The 19,684-nt window shown below is 47.2% G+C and overlaps 1 long non-coding RNA gene and 2 other non-coding genes across 3 annotated transcripts; all 3 read left to right on the forward strand.

The window, feature by feature from the left end:
• Positions 1-1,991: 1,991 nt before the first annotated feature.
• LOC107033396 (uncharacterized) lies at positions 1,992-7,910 on the forward strand. Its single transcript, XR_012061728.1, has 5 exons — positions 1,992-2,151; positions 2,800-2,959; positions 6,060-6,138; positions 7,177-7,439; positions 7,518-7,910. It is a non-coding gene; the product is annotated as an uncharacterized lncRNA (long non-coding RNA).
• Positions 3,493-3,625, forward strand: LOC116284367 (small nucleolar RNA SNORA71). The gene has a single exon (XR_004194129.2). It is a non-coding gene; the product is annotated as a small nucleolar RNA SNORA71 (small nucleolar RNA).
• LOC116284369 (small nucleolar RNA SNORA71) lies at positions 6,360-6,493 on the forward strand. Its single transcript, XR_004194131.1, has one exon. It is a non-coding gene; the product is annotated as a small nucleolar RNA SNORA71 (small nucleolar RNA).
• Positions 7,911-19,684: the final 11,774 nt, after the last annotated feature.

A 19,684-nucleotide genomic window follows, 5' to 3' on the forward strand; every position in this document is an offset into this window, starting at 1 on the left:
TGTCTATGGGCATTTACGTTGCTTCCATGTCTTGCCTATTGTACATAGTGTTGCTGTGAACATTGGGGTGTTGTTCCTTTTTCAATTTCCTGCACATCTGGCTGTGGTTGACAGCTGTTGGGCACACCCACCAGCACGGTGCCACACCAAGAGGAAGTGTTCAATTACCACATATTGAATGAATAAATGAATGAATACAAGGTACACTGGCTCAGCAGTGCTCTGTCCCCTTTTTTCTGCTACTGTTCTGTCTTGATGATCAGTGGCTCCAAGTGAGTGGTGGCTCCTCCTCCCCCTACAGCCACTATAAGCCCCCTAGGGCCACTCTGAAAAAGCCTTGGTCCAGGCAGACCTAATAATAACCAGCCTACTTCTGCCTGAGTGGCCCCCCAACACATCCCCTTCTGGCCAAAGACCCACTTGAAATATACATCCCTTCTGGGATATACATCCCTGTGGAGAGTTCACTGCAGTTTTATTTTTAATGTCCGCAGACACATCAGCTGGCTGACAAATGAGGGCAAGCCACTGTGCATGGACTGTTGTCTGAATGCCAAGAGCAAAGGCTGTCACAACACATTTATTTCGAGACCTCAACATGTTGCCCTGTTTGCTGGGATTCCCCAGTTAGATAGGCTAGTGTTGTAAGTGGGAAAGTCAGCCGGGATAAGCAAAATGCGCACAGTGCCTCATGCAACAGCCAACACCACCCACCCCACCCCCAATGGAATACCTTAATAACTGGCCACTGGGGGCAAGTTAAAGAAAAGACTCAGGATTTAGCCAGGAGTGTTGGTGACACTAACTTATGCTAAAAAAAAATTGCATTATTAGAAAGCTCATGTAATTGAACAAGAGGAAGGGCAGAAGTGGAGCTGAGCTTGCAAGACAATGAACACCAGGGACTGAAATTCCACCAGGACACTCTGTCCTGCACCCCTCGCCCCTGGCCTGTGTGTAGACTTCTGACTTTACATTCACTCCATTTCTTGCATATAGTAGAGGAGGGCACATGCTAGGTTTGCCCTGAAGTACATCTCCATCCATCTTCCACCAAAGGTAGGCAGGACTGCCACACATGGTCAAACATACTGTTCTCAAACTTTTTACTCTCTGCTTTGACTGTACTAAGTCATTTTTCTCATTCCTAAAATTGTTTGGCTATGTTGCTATCAATATGGTTCTGCCATTTTAGTTTCTGCTCTTGTTTATTGATTTTACTTTATTTGGATCATTTCAATTGTCCTTTTTCTCATTTTTTAAGCCCTCAGAGCCAAGAACAGACTGAGACACGTGGAATTTATCTTACATTTCAGAACCAAGTGAATCCCTCTCCCATTGCATCAATGAGATTTTCTCTTTCTTCTCTTGTGTCCACCTTTAAAGATCATCTTTTACAGGCCATGCAATGAGATGTCCTGTCCAGTTTCCAATTTCTTCACATACCTACACATACATCCGCTCCCCCATTCCCTTCCCCTACTTCAGCTTCTAAGCCTTCATCTTCCTCCCTTTTCTGAACATCTTTCTGTTCTCCCTTCCTATCTGAGGCCTTCAAACCCCAAGACACACCACCGCTGAGAAGCCACCTTAATGTGCAAACTGATGGAAGTATGACTCTACTCATAGCCACACTAGCCTCCATGCTTCTTTAGGACCCATGCTTTTTCACACTCGAGATAACAAAATTAAAGAAGAAAGTATAGTTTTCCCAGCTTGTGTCTGATGCCCAACCCTTTGTCAGGGGAGGGCGGGACACCATAATTGACATTCTCAGCAAGACTGAATTCAACAGGAAGAGTGAATGACAAAAGAAAATCAGGGACAAGGAGTAGACAGGTCAAAACTACAGCTGCCCTATCCATTTAATACTCGGATGGTAGGGAAGAAGGGAAGATGCTTGGCTGCTTGGCTGCTTGGCTGCTTGGCGGGCCAGAGTTTCAGCTCCGATCCACGAGGGGGCGCAAGGCCCCTGCTTGCGCGGGTTCCGCCCGAGGAGACGCCGCTCTAGGCCGCAGCCGGCGCTCCAACTGCATTTCTGCCGGCGCCGAACCGAGGGAGAATGGGTGCTGTATCCGTCTCTCCCCGAACTGTTCAGTAGTTTCTTTTACCAGGCCCTTTGACCCGCCGCCGGCAGTCTCGCCGCCCCACGTGAGTCACTGCGTGGTTGCGCTGCCCAGGGACCCCTGGCGGCCTCCAAGGCTGGGGCTCCGTCCGCACATCCCCGACAGGAGGGGAAACTGAGGCGGCAGGCGGCGGGGAGCTTCGGCCGCAGGTCGGCTCTGAGCCCAGGCCCGCTCCCGCGCTCGAACCGGTCTCCTCCTCCGGATGTGGACTTCTCGGAGCTCGTGTCCCCGACAAAGGGGCTTCGGGTCACCGCGCCACCGGCCGGCGCTGCTTCGGAGCGTCGGGTCCCCCGGCCTCACCCGCCCCGTAGGGAGGCTTGTGCCCGCTGAGGGCGAGAGACGCGTGGGCCTGAGGTCCCGCAGGAGGTCGTGCGGAGCCCACGTGAACCCGGCCCGAGGGGCGCCAGAACCCCCTGACCCTCACTGCCCATCACCTCCGACTCCAGCGTTTCATCCCCCAAAGCCGCCGGTCGGTTGCAGACCAAGAAGTGTTCTCGTGACCGTTAGTCTATTTTTCTCAATAACCTTTAAAGGAAAGCGTTCAAACCTCCATTTTACGGACGGATTGTTTGAGCTTTAAATTGAGGACGCCCCCAGCGCCCAAGAAGGCCGAGTCTGGCTCCCTGCCCCCCTGCTTTGCACTCAAGCCCTTTCCCACGCTTTCCCTGCCTAGGCCTCGCGAGCTCCCGGCTGCCTCGGAGACAGATGAAGACCCTCCCTCGGACGGCTTTGCTGGGCCTGCCTCAGCCAGCGCCCCCTTCTGTCCTGTGGGTTCCTGACCCGCCCTGCCTGATGCACCCCCACGGTGTGCAGTGGCTGAGGCTGTCCGCTGGGTAAGTGCTGCTGCTCCTGAGGACCTTGAACTGGGGCTGTTTCCTGCGGGCCCCACCGCAGAGAGGGTGGTCCTGGGGCTGGGAGGGGGAAAGGGGTTCTGAGAGGTGTCTTGCAAAGCCCTTGTTCAGGAGGATGGGGCTGGATTTGGGGTCCAGAAAGGCCTGGGTTCAGATCCTGACTCAGCCCTTCGTTAGCCGTGGAATCTTGGGTGAGCTTTACTTTCCGGGGTGGGAGGGGCAAGCGCTCTGGGAGGACAGGGGCCTGGTGTGTGTTTTTCTGTTTTTGAACCCACAGTGGCTAGCACATAGTAGATCCTCAGTTGATATCTGTAGGGTGGATGAACAATTGAGGCGTTTTAATCTGAAATTGGTCTTGCTATGGCCTCTCTTAATGAGGGGAGATGGAATCTTTCTATGAGGAGATGATAGTGCTGGGGGTCGCGGGCTTGGCTGGGCAGCTTTTTCCTGCCTGGGCAGATAGCCGGCTGCTCACATGGGCTCCTCTGCCTGGCTCCCCTTCTGCCGTTTTCTGCCCCTGCGTTCGAAAGTGATCGAGGGCTGCCTGTGCCCTGGTCATTGATAGTGCAGGGAGAGGAATCACTGAAAGCGTTTCCCCGTGTTTGGAGGGTCCATCCTGTCCCTTCCAAACTCTGGAGCTTTCCCACACCTCCTTCCTCCCCCCAGCTCTCAGATGCCTTCTGGCACCTGGTGTCTACTGAGTGCCTGGCTGCTGAGATGTTTTTAAAAAGACAGATAAAGCAAGGGTTGTGTCTAAGGACCTATGGGCTTGCTGTGGAGCCACTGATGAGTGATTGCCACCAAGGGCATCCCTCCAGGAAGCCATTTCTGCCTCCCCCTCCCCTTTCCAGGTCCTGAGTACTGCATGTTTTGTGGTGTGATGTAGCCTGGGAAGTGACTTGCTGTGGGTTGAGGGCACCAATCATACTTTGTGAAAATCATTGGTTTTCTTGTCTTTTTGTCTCTCTCTGCTCTGATCTTGAGATTAGCATCTGAGTCTCACCTCTTTGTAGGCTCAGTGACTAGCAGGTGTCCAGTGCTCAGCTGCTGTGGAACAACTGCCCAGTGGGAGGGAAGGAAAGGAGAGATGGGGTGGTGGGGCCATCACATCGTGGAACAATCAGGGAAAGACTGCTTGTGAGCCCCTAGGAGGGGGGGCACTTTCTATGTTTCCTTCTCCTGGAGTTCTTCCTTTTGGCCAGTATTCCTTCATTGGAGTTCATTGGATTCCATTGGAGGCCCCTTGGCATGAGATAGAGCCCAGTCCACCAGGGGAGACTTTCTGCATGGCCTGCTGTTATGGCAGCTGGAACCAGAGCAGTAATGAAATTGGACAAGGCTTAAATAGATGCCAGACCTCACCTTCGCAGGCGACCTGAGGCGCTCCTGCCCCTGTGCCCTCCCTGCCCAGGCCAGACACTGCCTGTCAGATGTTGCACCCTTCCAAACCTGCCCTGGAGTTTCCATCCTGTTCAAGATCCAGCTTTCAGAACCTGTACAGTGTCATCAGAGTTTGCACAAAAGTTGATCTGCCCTAGATGAGCTGTTGTCCCATGTGGAGTGGAAGCTTCCTTCCTGTTCATGAGAAGACGGTGTGGCTCGTAGGTTGGTAACAATAGCCCACATTTGTGGAGTGGCTGGTTACTGGGCCAGATACTCCGTGGGTTTGCCAGGGCATGTTGTGAGCAGGTGGCATCTAGGTCTCTCATCCAGGGCTTCTCATTTGGTGCAGAGGAGGCAGCATGGTGCATAGGGTCCTTGAGAGGTGTCTCCATCCTGTCAGGAAGCGGCTGGACCATGGTGCTGCTGAGGTGAGCTGTGCTCTCCAGGGGTCTGGGACTTTGCATCCCATGAGGTCCATGCAGGTCCCCCAGTGTGATGTAGTCTGGGAAGTAGTCCTGGTCCTCATTTTGTACCCTCTCTGGGGCCTTTGAGAATGCTCCGAAGTTCCAGGAGTTCCTGTTCTTGCACTTGGTTCTGAGAGCCCTTGGGAAGCCCTTCCCCCAAATTGATAACGTTGGTAGCAGAATGTGTGAGTCAAAAGCATGAAAAGGAAGGGGGAGGGTTTAGCTCAGGTGGTAGAGTGCATGCTTGGCATGCACGAGATCCTGGGTTCAATCCCCAGAACTTTCTCCAAATGTAAATAAATAAACCCAATTACCTCCCCCATAAAGAAAAAAGAGGGAAAAAAAAGCATGAAGAGGATTTTGGCATACCCTCCTGTACCCAGGTCTCAGTCGCTTCTCTGCCTCCTCCTACTTTTGGGACCTTCTATTATTGCTGGTTTCATCCTCCAGAAAGCAAGAACGCAATGAGGCCATTTGTCTTCAGATCACATAGTCGGTCTTTTACAGCCTACCGACCCTATCACTTTTCTGTCTGAGGTGTTCTTCGTTTGTCCCTCTTGTCCGGGACATGTTAAAGGACTGCAGGATTGGAAGCAGTTGCTGGGTCCTTGTACTCAGTTTGGCTGACTGCTCCAGGCTTCTTCTGCTGGCCTTTTTTAGCAAGCCCTCTGTCCTTTCCTGCCCTTACACTTGGGAAGTGATCACAGGCTGCCCATGTCCTTGCTTATTGGTGGTCAGGCAGAGGAAACATGGAAAGGGTTCTTCTGCCCTTGGAGGGTCCACATCCTCACCTTCTAGTTCCAGGAGCTTTCCTGCACACACTTTGGGCCTGCAGGGCCTTGGTCGCTGTCCTGTGTGCATTAGTGTCATTGTTGGGGCTTCCACTTCCTGCCCCTGCTGTTGGGAACCAGGCTACGTGTGCCCAGTTCCCCTGGATACCCAGTTGCTGCCAGTCAGCCACGGGACGTTCCGTAAACGTAGCCTTGGCATCCTTTTTCCGCCTGTCACTGATTAGTTACACACTGATCGTTGTTGGCCGCCTGCTGTAGACAGTCCACTGTCTCCTTCAGAGTTAACTGCTGTCCTTTTTGTGAGGAAGTAGTGTGTCTGGGAAATAACAACAGCTTTTGCAGAATGTTTACCATCTTGTCACTCCTGTACTGAGCCCTTCCCTGATGCCTGCCCAGCCCTGCTTGAGCAGGGACGAGTCGGGTGCTCATTCTTGGCTTCTTCAGTTGCAGATGAGTCCACTGTGTGCAGAGGCGTCATGGAAGTTGCCATGTTGGGAACATTCTAGACCCCAGTGTCCTTGAGGTAAGATCTCTGGTCCATTCTCTGCAGTGTTGGTTCCTCACATCTGGTAGTCATGTGTGTGTGTTCCCAGGGGGGCTCTGGGTGAAGATGTAGCGGGGCTGAGAGGTGAGATGAAGGTGGTACCCACAAGTCCCCAAGTCCTCTCACCCACCCCAGTGACTCAGCCTATTCCCTGGCCACTGCCACCTGCTTCTCTTCCTGGATCTCTCTGCCTTGTTCGCACCTGCATTCAAAAGTGACCACGGGCTGCCTGTGCTCTGGTCGTTGATGATGCAGGGAGAGGAATTGTGGAAAGCAGTTTCCCGTGTTTGGAGGGTCCACACCTGTCCCTTTCAAATGCTGGCGCTTTCACACACTCCGGCTTCTCTCCAGCCAGTGCTTTCGGCTCTCAGGCCCTGGGGGCTGCCGAGTGAGAGGCAGTGAGGAGACTTGGAGCTCGCCCTCCTGTTATCAGAGCCAGGCTGTGTACTTGTCAGGTTGAGGTACTTCTGGGGGAGGAAGGAGCCAGGATGAATCACGCATAACAAATGAGCGCCATGCTCGGTAGTATATAGTGATTGCCATGAGGTTTTCAAAGGGAGCAGCTTTTTGGAGGTGGTAGACCTGGGCAGGCCCTGAAGGAGGCGGGTGTGAGAGGCAGTGGGAAGGTCTTTGAGGGGAGGGAGGAGCACGAGGATGATTTGAGGCTGGGGTTAGTGAGAGTGCCTGGGGAGTCAGGTGTGCAGGCAAGTAATGACGGTGTAGGGGACGGCTGCTGGGGTGGTGGTCCCCACTCCTGATACAGGGTGGTGGGGCCCAGTGGGAGGTGCTCCTGAGAGCAAGCTCTCCAGCTATGTCTCTGCCAATTACTCCATCTGCTCTGTTGCCCTGAAAAGGTCCATTTTTTAAAGACAAGGTTTTTTTTGTTTTGTTTTGCGTTTTAAATGGAGGTACTGGGAATTGAATCCAGGACCTCATGTGTGTGTCATGCTAACACACACTCTACCGCTGAGCTATACCCCCACCCCTAAGACAGGGTTTATTTTGACTCTTCTCTAGGAGGATTGAGATTCCTTCCTGAGCCAAGTTTGGTGTGAAAAGAAATGTGCAGCTCATCCCTGACTTAGTGGGGGCATTCTCACGGATGTCAGCTTGAAGAAAGATAAGGTAACGCTGGAGAGCAAATCCTTGTCGTGAGCTCCTCATCACCCTCAGGGTGCTGCCTGGGACCTGGACTTGGTTGGAAGAAGCCTCAAAGGAAAACAGTGGCCCCCCTCAGGATGGTGACCTGGGTCCCAGCTCCCTGGAGGGGCCTCCTCATGGTGAGTTACTGCCAAGTCGGCTTGTGTTTCTGAGATGGAAATTCCAAGCTGCTGGCCTCATCTGACTCTCTCCTTTAGGTTATTATGGGGCTGATCACAGACACTGTGTAGCAGAGCGAAGAATGATGTTGCCACATGACCGTCACCAGACCTTCTATCTTCCATTGGCTCAGCACAGAATGGAAGGACTTTGCAGCTCTGTAAAGGGGGCAGATGGAATGTCCTGGGACTCTAGGAACTTGGGGTTCAGAGCTGGAGACCTTCACGTAGCTCTGCCTCTCCCCAGCAGGTGCCACAGAGCACTGCGGACCCAGAAAACTGGTTTCCTTCCATCTGGACCAGGTCATCCAGTGGCCTCCATGTCCCCCTGCCTACTGCTATGTAACTTTTTAGAACCAAGAGTTTGTGCTGGAGTTTCTGTGTGTGCATCTTGTCCTCTCATCCACTTCAGTAAATCTTGAAGCTGCCCAACTGCTTGCTTTTTTGTTTTCTTTTTTTAATCACTGCTTGCATGTGCCAGGACGGATGTGTATAGAACCAGTGGTGGGTCACAGGGGCATATCTTCCAGTTTTCACTCATTGAGAGTTTCCAGTTAACACATTCCTGAGGGTTGACCTAGGGACGGCGGAGGGGACATAGAATTCACATGAGGTTGAACAGTTCCAACCGAGCTTCTGAGGCTCGGGTTTAGGAGAGAAGGAAACTGTTAGAATTGTTGCCTGGGGTACATTTGGACAGGGCTTTGGAAAAGAGGAGGTTGTTAAGGGTGGGCACAGAGACAGAGTCGGGCTGAAGTCCTTAAGGAAGGCAAGAGAGTCCTGAGCTCTGGGGGTGGATTTAGGAAGATGGTTTTGAGCAGGGGTGGGAGGGGGGTATGCGAGGAACAGCTGCCCTCGGGAGAGCTCTGGGGTCCAGTGGGCAGAGGCCAGGTGTTGGGCTTCCCCTGCTGTTACCGCGAGGCAGATCTGGATCTGGTCTTTGGGGATTCAGGTTTGTGACAGTAATGGCAATGGTGTGCTTTACACCCTCTGGGTGTGAGTTACTCTCATTTTTCAGGTGTTGCCCACACAGAAGACCCTTCCCAAATGCCTTGGTGGAAAGGGAGGAGTTCACTGTCCATTCCTTCCACTGACAATGAAATCACCTTGATGGGCTGACATGGAAACCAGGTGGTCAGACCCACCTTTGTGAGATCAGCACCTTGATGGCCTGTGTCAGCAGGAGGCATTCTTGAGGCCTGGGGGTCTACTCTGCCATCCAGTCCCGGCAGAGGGCCTTATTTCTGCCTTGCCCCCTCCTGGATTCCTACCAAGGGCCATCCGACACCTCCCCTTTGCTCTCTTGAAGACCCCTGACCTACTCTGACTCCTCTCTGGGCCAGTTTCATCCCCCCATGGCCTGGGTCCTCCAGTGAAAAAGGAACATGTTTCCCCCAATTTGGCCACAATCTCTTCTTTTCCAGTGAGGTTTCACTGTGGGTTGTAGCCTTCACATTTGGAGACCTCTTTCTGTAATACTGACTGTCCCCTCTCAGTACTCAGCAGCTTCCTAACAGCTTTTGGTAGCATTGTCTAGGCCCCATTCCCCTCCCCTTTATTCTACTTACTCTCTTACAGTTTTGTTGACCCCCTCCCACCTCAGTCCTGTAGCCTGGGGTCCCTGATGCCGTCTTATCTGTGTTTTGTAGAAGAGGCAGTGGTGGAGGGCAGGAAAGGAGGAGGCCAGAGGGCAGTGGTTGGTGAAATGGTGGGGACGGGAGTCACCAGGCATGGTCTCTCACTGTGGCTTAGCCTGTGGGCACCAAAATTTCCTGCCTAATAAGCCAGACTGGTCAATTTGTAGAGGTTTCTCTCATTCCTTGCTGTGTTGCCGTGTTACCCTGGTGTGATGACTGGACATGGGGGTCAGTGAAGTCATGCATTAGAAGCACTGATTGCAGTCCCACACACAGTAAGCACTCAGTGAAGGACAGGTCTTTTTGATCATTAACTTGTCCACTTTCAAGTTATAAATGATGCTTGCCCCTGACCTAGCCTCTTAGGTCTGCCCTCCCCTGCCCTCAGCCCCAGCATAGACATCCCACTCTCCCCGGGAGACACCCGGGGCCCTCTTCACTGCCGTGGTCTGCTGTCCACCCTCATCTCACACCTCACGCCTTGCAGCACCACAGGCCCCGGCCAAACTACCACTTAAGATCCCTGAACATGCTCTCCTCTTCCTGGCCTGAGTGCCTGGAATGCCCCTTCCATTTCAGACCTCGCCTGACTCAGCTTATGTCACTTCCTGCAGAAAGCCTTCAACGAAATCTCCACCCAGACTGGGTCCCCTGCCCTTCCTTTCATTCATATCAAGTGTCAGTTTGGGGAAGGCACAGTTCTGGGAAATGGTAAATAAGAAAAGGCAAAAGAGCAAAAGCTCCTGCCTTTACGGTGCTTACATTTTAGGGGACAGAGACATACCATAAACAAAGTACTGAAAAGTCTAGTATGCTAGAAGAGGACCAAGAGAAAAAATTAAGCAGAGAAACAGGACAGGAGGTCCAGGGGCAAGTATGAGGCAGGGTGCTTTGAGTCAGTAGCTGGAGAAGGCCTCACCTGGGAGGTGTGATTTGAGTGAAGTGAGGGGCTGTCACCTCTGGGTGTTCAGGGCAGCCTGGGCAGCCTCCATCACAGCATGGACCAGGGGTGGGAGGAATCCTTCCTCTGGGATTCCAGGCCCAGGAAACTTGGTGGATGGGAGGCTTTTGAGGCCTCTACAAGGCTCCAGCTGGTTATCAACACCCGCCATGTGGTGAGGGTGGCAGCCCAGGCACGTGGGGATTAGCTCCGTCACATCAGGCTGTGCATGTCTTGAGGGCAGGCTTTACACTGTCAGCCCATCAGCCCCCTCGCCCCTCCAACCACAACTCACTGGACTCGGCGCCCTCATCCAAGGGCAGGCCTAACCCATGACCTTGGTCTAGGACCAAGAGCAGTGCTAACCAAACCAAGCAGGTTTTCCTCTAGGAGAGTGCTGAGTATGTTAAGAGCTTGAGTAATTGGTTTGCAGGAATAAAAACAGGAAGAAAAATTGAGTCCCTTGAACAGCAGAGTCCAAACGTTCAGAGCATTGAGCCCCTATTGCAGGTGGGAGAAGCACTTCTAGAACTTGGAGGAAGAGGATGAGATTCTAATTTCCAAACTCTCTTCGTGCTCCACAAGGCCTGGCTATGAGCAGTACTCAGACTTGCCATGAAGCCTGGGGTTCGGTTTTCCCTGCATTTTTTAAGGTGTCAAGTGACCAAAATTCCTGTCTTCCCCCTTTTTTTTTTTTTTTTAAATAAGAGACCTTACATTCACCATCACATGCTGTTACTGGAGGGAGTGAGAAATGAGTCTCTGCTCATAACAGCCTAAAGGGTGTTACCAGCATAGTGGCTGACAGAGGCAAGGAGCTCAATCTGCCTTTAAGGATGAAGGATGAAGGATGAAGCCAGGGGTAGCCTTGACTGTGTGTACCAGGAATAGCTCACTGAGGCCTCTCTGCCCCCGTGGCTACAACTGCTCTGTCACCAGGATACTGAACTCCACCTACGTTAGGAAGCAACCCAGTGAAATCATTCAGAGCCTGTTGAATGATGTTGCCCCTTAGCTGCTGTGGGGCCTGGAGCACGTTCTTTTGCCTCCTCGAACTTTAGTTTCTGGGTCTGTAATTTAACCATCAGATTAGGACCTACCCCAAATAGTAATGATGAAATAAGATGTTGCAAATAATATACATAGCACAGTACCTACCTCATACTAAGTGCTTTATACATGTCTGTGATTTTTTTGATGTGCACATCTAGCTTATTAATATTTAAAATGAAGAACAAACGTAAAATGTCATTATGAGACTCATCTGTTAACGTGACATCACGAGCACTTTCTTCTTTGCAAATTTGCAGACATCCCAGTGGGGCTGGTGTTAGTCATCGCTACCACTGACTGAACTTTTATTAAGTGCCATGTGCTGTACTAAGTAAGCCTGTGTGTATAATTACCTCATTTAATCTTCGCAACAACCCAGTGAGGTAGATTTAATTATCCTCCATTTTATAAACGAGGAAACCAATGTTCAGAGAAATGAAGGGACCTGTGTTGCTTCCAATGAGTGGCTCAGCTGGTTTTCCATTTCTGGGTATATCAAGTAGTGAAAAATGTTGCAGGCTGATTTCATAAAAAGCACAAGCATATGAGCCTGTCAGATGCTTGTTTATCCTGGAAAACTGGAAATTAGGATAGTTTACTATTCCCTCCATCTGTTTCAGATTATTGCCTATTATCCAGTCTTTCTAAAATCGTCCCTGTCTAAATCAACCATCTTGAGGACTGAACTTGTGAATCTGACATGCACAGAGGCGATAGGCATCGTCAGTTACAGCCGACACCAAAATATCGTATCCCTCTTATTAAGGTTTTGTGTGTCTGAAGCAGTAGTCATCCTCGGTCTTCGGAGCTTGAGGAAACCTTTGCAGGCTATGACGGAGGTGGCCCAAGAACCAGGATTAGGGGCAAGAAGAGTCATGATCCTATCAGTAAATCGGTGCCTGGTACCAGAGGCTCTGGCGAAGCAGCTGGTGGGAGGTATATAGCGGACTCAAGCCAGGAGAAAACAGAGGGCTGAGACAATGAAGGTTCACTGGTCCAGGCAAAATATGTTTGTGTTAGGCACTGTGCTGAGAATTGGGATACAATGATGAGTAAGGAAGTACCTGCCCTCACAGCGATCACATAAGAGTATGTAAATAATAAGTTCTATTTCCAGATACTCATGGAACAGTCACTGTGTGCTGGACCTTGCTGTAGTCTGAGCACACAGCTCTGAACAAAGCTGAGGAGGGGGACTCATGGAGTGTCCAGCCTAGAACAGAACTGTCCAATAGGAACATTATCAATGACACGTGTAATTTAAAAATTTCCTAGTAGCTGCAGTAAAGAAGTAAAAAGAAGCAGATGAGATACATTTTAGTGATATGTTTTATTTATCCCATGACATCAAAAAATTATTTCAATGTATACTCAATATAAAAAATTATTGAGATGTTTTACATTTTTTCTCAAACTAAATCTGTGAAATCTGGTATACATTTTATGCTTGTAGCACATAATGGTTATGCTTATAACACATGCAGCTCGTGGCCACCTTATTGGACAGCATAGATCTAAATGATGAGGGATTCAAGGCTAATACCATGAAAGAAGAGTGTTGCAAGGGTGCCTGCTTTACAGGAAGTCTGCTGCACTGCGTAGGGTCTTAAAGGAGCTGCTCTAGCCTGGTTTCCCCATCCCCTGGTATCCCTCTTCCCCATCATGGTGGAATGGGGCCAGGTGTAGATCAAGTGTGCCTGATGGAGTCGCATCATATTCCAGAGCCTTCTGGAGGAGGATGCCAAGTTCCATAGGGCTTCTCCAGCACAAGCGCTACCTCCTGGAGTTAACCTCGGTGTGCCCAGAGTGCGTTCATTCAGTCAGTCACTATTAATTGACCCCTACTAAGTGCCAGCCTCTGTGCTAAGTAAGCCCTGGGAACACAACCCATGAACATAGGCAGTTGCTAGCTTACAGTCCCATCATGATAAACAAGTAACCCACAAATGCAGAAGTCATTAAAAACTGTAAGAAATGGTGTAGAGGACAAAGGACAGGTGCTATGAGATTAAACAGGGTCACCTGACCTCTTGGGGGTCAGAGAAGTTCTCCTGGAGAGAGTAGAATTAACTGGGCAAACGAGGCATGGTCCACATGCAAAAGCAGCATGGGGGATGCAGGGAGGAGCTCTAAGACGGCCAGTGTGGACAGCGTGCACCACTGAGGATCAGGGCAGCAGCCGGGAGTGGGTGTGTGAGCACTGGCTTCAGAGTCGCACAGATCTGGTCCAACTCAGCCAGAAACTTGGGTGACAAGTTTCAACATGTCTGGGCCTCAGTTATCTCCTTTGGAGGGATGTGGCGAAAGTTAAACAGTAATGTATAAAAACTCGTGGTATTGTAGATTCCTTGTTTCACTGTTAAATTATTGACCTCTGTTATTATTTATTGAAGGTTCTTCTGCACCATATCAAGAAGATGGTTGAGTTTTGTGTTTATTTCCTTGTACTGGGTGGGGACTTTGGAGTTAAAGGCTCCAAAGTAGAAGTGTTCGGAGAAGTGGAGACAGAACCCTCCTTTGTTTTTTCCCTTACTTCATTTTTACTAGAAAATTTGAATGATACAAGTAATAGACTCACCTTTTAAAAATAAACCTTTCATTTTGGAATAGTTTTAGATTTGCAGAAAAGTTTAAAATCTAGTACAGAGTGTTCCCATGTCTCCCTTACCCAGGTGCTGCTAATAAGCACATTTGTTAAAATTAAGAAATTAATATTGGTACATTACCACTAACTGAACTACAGGCTCTATTTGGATTTCACCAGTTTCCCCACTAATGTCCGTTTTCTGTGCCATGATCTAATTCAGAATACCATATTATGTTTGGTCATTATGTTTCTTTATGCTCCTCCAATCTGAAACAATTTGGGGTTTTCTGATGTTTCCTCATGATTAGACTGGGGTTATGGGTTTTGGCAAGACTATCACAGAGGTGAAATGTCTCTCTCATCACATCATGTCAGGGAGTATATGGTATCAACACAACTTACCACCAGTGATATTAGCCTTGATTGCTTGGTTAATGTGGTGGCTGTCCAGACTTCCCCACTAAAAGTTACTATTTTTCCCTTTCTATACTCTAGTCTTCGGAATACAGGCTTGATTCTAATAGATATTTTAGAGAACATATTTAGAAATCTTTGCCCAACAGTTAAGAGAGTATATGTTTTTCTCAAGCACATTTGGAGTATTTACAAATATTGATCACGTTGTATGTTGCAAAGCAAGTCTCAAATACCAACACATCAGTATCGCATACAATATGTGACTACAACATAAAGACATATAAAAACAAACTTTAGACAATACTTAACACTTGAATGATACTGAAAATACTGTATTTTATAACTTGTGGAATGCAGCTAAAACAGTACACAAGGAGAAGTTTATCACCTCGAATACATTCATTGAGAATTTCCCACCAGTAAGGGAGCATGTGGCTCATCACAGAGACTTCCCTGCACTGACCATGCGGACAGAGTCCAGAGCGTTTCTCCCCAGTGCTCCAATCTTTGACACTCCTCTAGGACCTTAGCAAAACCCCAAGGGAATCAGAACTGCAGTAAACCACTGAGATTGAATGGCCCACCAGTCCCAAAACATGGAGGCACAGAACAGATTCTATTCAACTCTACAAAGAAAAAGGATGAGAGAGCTTTCCCCCACCCTAGCTTTGTGAAGTAAGTTGCAGTTGTGATATATGTCAGAGGTGTTGAGGGAAACCAGGCTTTATGACATGTTTGATTTAGATCTGCTAAAGACATTGTCTGGAGGGTGGGGCGAGAGTTTTATAATTTTTTAAAAAGTTGATCTTTCCAAATCTAAGACACATAGCTTTTCTATAGTGAAAAATGTCACAAGAATCTAGCTAACCTCTTTTTTAAATAGAAACTTCTAAGTAACTGAAGTTTGCACTGATGTCACAGGTGTTGCCAGTAAGTGCTGCCTTTTTCAGAACATGCTACCTCCTTGTAAGCCTCTCACTGTTTCTAATAGACCCTGTACAGGTTCTGCTGTCACTGGTTTAGCTGTCTTCTACTGAAGGCGAGTCAAGCCTGGGAATATAAAACTTCACAGAGAAAATCCTTTGAGCTATTCCCTGGCAGCTTTACTAGGGAGATCATTAAGGGTGGTCGTGGTGTTGGGGAATTCCTTATGCTCTCTTGGAATGGGCTTATCAAGGGCCATCCTTCTGCATCAGAGAAGGGTATGCTCGGAACACCTATCCTTTCCTTTCAGTCAAGCATTTTCTATAGCATTGGCTCAGCCAAGCATCCCCAGCATCTCTGCTTCTCAACTGTGAACTGTGATGTGAACAGCTACCAGGAGTGGTATGGTGCACAACCAGACTGGCCAGTCCTGCCTACCCTCAGTGGAAGGTGGATGATGTTACCCAGATGAACCCAGTGTATGTCTCTAACCGTATGCGAAGAACCAGAGTGAGTGTGGAGTCGGAAGAAGTGTATACCTAGGAAAAGGCAGAGCTGCAGGAAAGGCAGTCCTAGCAGAATTCCAGTCCCCAGTGTCTGTTGTCTTGAAGGCCCAGATTGACCTCTGCCCTCCCCTTATCTGACTACATGAGCTTTGCAATAAATATGTCTTTTTTTAAAAAAAAAATTCTTTTTAAAGCATGTTAGGTTTCCATCGCCAATGCATCCTCGCTAAAAACCCAAAAGTTTTTTTTTAACTTGCCCCAAATGGCCAGTTATTAAGATATTCCATGGGGGGTTTGCAGGCGTTTTGCTTATCCAGGTCGATTTTCCCATCTACAGCACTGGCCTACCTAACGGGGATTCCAGCAAACTGGACAGCATGTTGAGGCCTCAATATAAACATGTAGTGACAGCCTTTGCTCATGGCATGCATACATGAGTCTGTTCTCAGTGGCTTGTCCTTATTTGTTTTGGTCACTGATTTTATTTCCTGGTGTTAAAAATAAAAGAGCAGGTACAGTCCCTCCATACAGGAGAAGAACGTGTGATGTGGACCTTTTGGCTGGAGGGGATGTTCTGGAGCAGCCACTTTAGTGGGGGCCCAGGTTGGCAATTATAACTGCCTGGAAAATGGTGCTTTCAGGAGTGAAGGAAGTGAGCTCAGAGAAGCTCAAGGGGTCTATAGGGAGAAGAGGAGGACACCACAAGGCAGTCCTAGTATGTGCAAGGTGTTGGGCAAATATTTTTTACATAGTCCTTGTCTATATAAACAATTTGCTTACAAATGTATTACAAAATTCATGGGCCCCCATGTGGAATATAGTGATTTATTGATGGAGATTCAGATAATGGGTAGAGAAGAGGTACTGGGACTTCCTTGTCCTATCAGTGCACATGACAATTCTTGGTGGTATCCAGACACCATTTCTTCCTGTTCAAGTCCAAGAACCATCTCTTCAGTTATTTATTGTAAAATGTGCCATTCTTGCTTAATTTCATATTTCCCACTGCAAAAAAGTATGCTGTTTGGAACCTGTTAGTATTGAAGCAATATAGATCTTCTTAACTTTGTATTTCTTTAATACATTTACTTACACGTTACTTTACAATACATACGTTACTTATGATTGATGCTGGACCATCCATGGGTGGTGGTCCCTATATTCTGGCTTCCAAGGACTCTCTCAAAGATTTTTCCTGTGCTTTACTGATGGGAACTACAAATGTATATGTTACCAGAGTACACAGGGAACTACATTCAGTATCTTGTATAACCTATACCTATAACCTATAATGGAAAACAGTATAGGTTATAATGCATAACCTATAACCTATAATGGAAAAGAATAGGAAAAAGAATATATGTATATATATGTATATATATAACCGAATCACTTTGCTGTACTCCTGAAACTAACATGGCATTGTAAATTACCTATACTTCAATTTTTAAAAATTTAAAAGAAAATTTTGAGGAATACCAATCCAAAATGTAGTACTCAAGACACAGAGTCTGGGGCAGAGGACCTCTTACCTAGGTATAATAATGGTTATTATCACTACCACTGGATATTATCCACTAAGACTTAACAGTCATAGCAAGAAAGTGAGTTCGATGCTGAGGCAATCAATCTTCCATCCACCCACCCACCCATTCATCCATCCATCCAACAAAATGTTCATCAAGCACCTACACTGTGCCAGTATTGTGTTAGGTTCAGGAGAAACAGAAGTGGATCTTCTCAACCATTATCAACACCAAGCTAGTTCTGCATAACTAAAAAAGGAAGAAAAGGGGAAAAATTGGCTACTGACAACATACCTCTTGTACAACTGTTCAGTTAACAGCTTTTGTCAATTATGGCTCTTGAGAAGTGTTCCAGTTATTATGACTGCATAATTTACCCCCAAATTAGTGGCTGAAGACAATGACAATATTTATTTTGCTCATGAATTTGCTCTTTGGGCTGGGGTTGTCTCTGCTCTGCTTGATTTCAGGTGGGTTGGCTTGAAGTCTGGGGAGTGGAATCATCTGAAGGCTTCCTCACTCACATGTCTAGCCATTGATGTTGTCAGCTGATAAGTTATCGCAGGCTGTCAGCTGGAACACCGCCACATGCTATCTTCAGGTGGCCTGGGATTCTTCCCAACATGGTGACTGGGTTCTGAGGGTGAGCACTGCAAAAGGGAGTAAGCCAGGTGGAAGCTGTGTCCTGTTTCTGACCTAGCCCTGGAAGTTACATAGCATTACTTCTACCCTATTGGCCAGAACTATCACAGCTGCCAACCAGACTTGGGAGGGAATATTGAGCCCATCTGTCAATGGGAAGATGTTGGTTATATTGTAAGAAGAACTGGGGGATATTGGTGTGGCCAATTTAGGGGAAAAAATCTGCCACAGAAGGTCGTTCCACCTGCTCCATTTTTTTTTCTTTTATGAGTGCAGTGTCTTTTTCTTTCTGTTTCAGTTTTATTAGGTAGAATTGTTACAGTTTGGCTGCACATATACAATAAATTGCATGTAAATACATACACACAATATACTGCATATATTTTTAAAATTTACATATTTGTACTGTTATTTTAAGAACGTCTAGAACTTCAGCTTTTCAAACTTACATAGTTATCAAAGGAATAAAGCCAACCACAAAATAAGAATTAATTCAAAAAGATACATATACCCCACTATTAACAGCAACATTCTTTATAATAGTTCAGCGCCTTTTAATACACAGTAATTAAGTATACAATATAAAGTGGTATTTTGACATTACAGTTTCAGATGAAGACAGTCTCCCAATTTATTCTACTTTTCTAGTTAAAATGTGTGATGTAGAACAAATTTGAATTGTGCAGTTTGGAGACTCCATGTTTTCTTCTGTATCTGTCTCTTCTGTCTTGGGTATGTACACTTTCCCCATGTGTTTTAGTGTTCTGATGTTTAGTCTAATTTTCCCTCAAGGTGTTTTGTATGTGTCATAACTTTATTTTTATGTTAGTTCAAGAGAAACTCTCAAACACTTTTAAAAATTGGTAAACAAAAAGTGCAGAAATATAATATCACCTTTAAAGAATGATTTGCATCTTTCCTCTACCACCTCCCACCTACTATTAAATCTTACCTTCTTGGTCAGTACATTAGTCCTTATACATTTTTATGCAGAAGCCGTATTCTTAACTTAAAATTATATATTTATTGCTTATATGATTTTTGTTTGCATTATTTCACTGCTGTTATGTTTTCTGTTAAAAATATTTAGGTGTCTTGGGTTGGACTTCAACACCTATTTTTTTCCTATTAAAGTTAATGGAAATACATGTTTTTACCATTTATCAGCTTTTCCCTTAGAGGCAGAATTTTCAGGAATGTATTAAAGTCACCAGGTGGGAGATAGATATACTTTCATCATCTCCCCAGGAGCTTTTAGACAGCTTTCCAGTCTTCTGCATCTGCCATTTTTCCAGTTTCCATCACCTACTGCTCTTCTAATTTGTCACCTCCATAAATCAGCCTCTTACCTGTCTTGATATATTACAGATGTTCAATATTTATTATGTTAGGATTGAGTCTGGTTGAAAGTAACAGATAGCTCAACAAACTGCAGTCTAAATAAGATTTTCCTGCCTGCCTAAAACAGGAAGGCACTCCAGGATTTGTGCAGCAGCTTGAGTATGTCCTAACGAACCAAGTTTCTTTTCTTTATTTTTTAAAAAAATTTATTTAGTATTTTGGGCAGGGAGGTAATTAGGTTTATTTATTTATTTTTAAATGGAGGTCCTGGGTTGTGCATGCTAAGCACATGCTCTACCACTGTGCTATACCCTCCCCCAGAACCAGGCTTCTTTTGTCCTGCTGTTTCATTTTCCTTAGCACAATCCTCCTCCTGGTCCCAAGGTGACTGCTGTACATCCAGGTGTTGTGCCTCAGCTGCAAGCATGAAGAAGGGGAAGGGTGAAGGTCACAAACTTCTCCAAAACTTCCTTTTTATTCTGGAAGGGAAGCTCTCCCTTGGGACTTCTGCCTACATGTTATTAGCCACCTTATTGTCTCATTGCAAGGGAGGTTGGAAATTGTGTGCTTTGCTTTCCAGCCTCTGTGGTTTAGAAAGTGATTGGAATAAATACTGAGAGCCTCTTACAACAT

The sequence above is a fragment of the Vicugna pacos genome, chromosome 19 (genome assembly GCF_048564905.1).
Source record: "Vicugna pacos chromosome 19, VicPac4, whole genome shotgun sequence".
Classification (NCBI taxonomy): Eukaryota; Metazoa; Chordata; class Mammalia; order Artiodactyla; family Camelidae; genus Vicugna; species Vicugna pacos.